General features: G+C 35.1%; 1 protein-coding gene across 1 annotated transcript in view; it reads left to right on the plus strand.

The window, feature by feature from the left end:
* The window catches only part of LOC139172296 (SUN domain-containing protein 1-like), a 50,352-nt gene extending 48,481 nt beyond the window's left edge, over nucleotides 1-1,871 (plus strand). The window contains 1 exon segment of the mRNA XM_070761261.1: nucleotides 1-1,871. This exon segment is cut by the window's left edge and continues 184 nt beyond it. The gene's annotated coding sequence lies outside the window, so the exon portion shown is untranslated.
* Nucleotides 1,872-2,134: the final 263 nt, after the last annotated feature.

Consider the following 2,134-nt stretch of genomic DNA (forward strand, 5'->3'; position numbering starts at 1 on the left):
AACACTGGAGTCTTTTAAAAGATGAAGAGGTGCGACGTCCGAATGGTTGTGTTACTTTTTTCCTTGGCTAAACGTAGAAGATGGCCAACAAAATTGTATCCCAAACCTAATGGTTATTTGCTCAAGATGCTCAGCTTGTAACTGCCAGACAAATTTATGTTTTTAAATGTTCTTTCTCAAGGAGGCGAAAAAAAACCGCATGCCAATTGCTCTCATTCCTAAGCCCAATTAGCAAAATCACTAACCCCTCTTTTAATAAGTCAGAAGATACAGTTTTTATTATTATTTTTTCCTTATGACCCTTAGGAATCTGGTTTGTTTTTTGTTTTTTGTAATATTGGGACTCTTTTCTGCACCTGGATATGATTAAGATAACATAGTTGATGAAAGTTAGCATGTTCCCAATCAGATGCAATTCCAGCACAAACCTTGAACCCGTTACCACTGCTCAGAGTTTTCCTGGACGAAAATCCTTAGTAGCTCATCCTCAAAGCTACTTCATCAGCTCCGGTGCAACATTTAATTCTTACATTGAAGATTTCTGATTTCAACCAAAGTTTGCTTTTATATTCATCTTTCAGGTTTAGAACATTTTCCCTTAAATATATTTTAGAAAACCAAAAAAAAAAAAAATCCTTTAACATCCAAATGAATATGAGCGGTGATTGTTTAACATAGTAAGGGCTTGGGTCTAATTTAATGGGTTTCTAGTAAGAAAATAGAGATGGAGCGAATTGGTAAGTTGACTCGTTGTTGAAGGCAAAATATCCCCATATTAGCACCGACAGGTAGGTGGATTAAGGACATGGTTACATTTGAGAATGGTTTGGATGGAATTGAATTAGACAGATCCATAATAGTAGTTGGCTACCATGTGACGGGACATAATGAAAAGGAAATGTAGAAATGGAGTCGGGAATAGAAGATTAAAGCAGGAACACTAAAGGTCAAAGAAAGCAGTTTGCCAGTAAAATTCAGGCCCGGAGCTTATTCGCATGTTGGGTTTTGTGCAGTTTACTCTTCTCAGAGTTCTCTCTGTCCTTTGGGATTGCTGCTAATCTCTGAAAAATTCAGGGGAAACCTCGCAAGGCCAAATATATGGAAAAGCACAAAAGCAACTGGTTTCAATCGGTTCTCCAAAAACAACAAAAAAAGGATGTATATTTACTTTTTTTTCTCTTTCAAGCATGCATATGCACATAATAAAAATGGGCTATCAAATTCAGGATGGCACCTGGAACTATTATTAGATTTTGTGGGGAATTTCCCTTAAAGTCGTTGAACAGAATCCCTGGCAATTCAGCTTCCTTTTTAAAATTTAATTTTGAAATGTTGTCAGGATCTGGCTCAGAAAAGCCTTTTTTTTCCCCGCCTATGAAAATGGTACTTTGAGTCCTGGGTTTTTGGAAGGTAAACTTTGATTTCAGAAAAAAAGACATGCTGGTGGTTTTTTTTTTTATTTGTTCATATGTTGCACAAGAGTCCTCAAATATTTATAAAAGCAAGTTTTATTCTTTAACGCCACTTGTCCGGCTGAGTTAAGTTTACAGTAGAACTAGTGGCTATTGAGAAAAGCTTAGTAAAACCTGTTGACAGTTTTAAGAAAATGATTCCAAATTATCCTGTATAAATCTAGATAGGGAAGGGCAGGGTTTGTTTGTTTGTTTTGCATAACACTAACTTATTTTTTTTAAATGAGATAGGACTTTGTGCAATGTATTTTTGTAAATGCTTTTTCAAAAGATTTGTCTTTGGCATCCTTTGCTGCCTCCTAACTGACCAGAAGCTATTGAAAAAAGTTTAAGAATTTTAATTTTTGAAAGTGCATGTAATATTTGGAAATAAGAATAAAGTTTCCTTTTGGATATTTATACTGAATGCTTCTCATAATATAAGTGGTTGGGGGAGGAATCAAACTCCTTAAAAGTATTAGCAAACATAGGGAGCAGGCAAAACCAAAAACAGAACCTTTATTCTATATCTGTCACACATAAATCTACATGAAAGTAATGCATGTAAGGGAAAATATCAAAATATTCAAGTGTAACAGTACGTCCATTATTTCTGATTTCCATGGGGTTAGTACAGTGATACCTCATCTTACAAACGCCTCATCATACAAACTTTTCGAGAT

This window comes from Erythrolamprus reginae, chromosome 9 (assembly GCF_031021105.1).
Source record: "Erythrolamprus reginae isolate rEryReg1 chromosome 9, rEryReg1.hap1, whole genome shotgun sequence".
Lineage (NCBI taxonomy): Eukaryota > Metazoa > Chordata > Lepidosauria > Squamata > Dipsadidae > Erythrolamprus > Erythrolamprus reginae.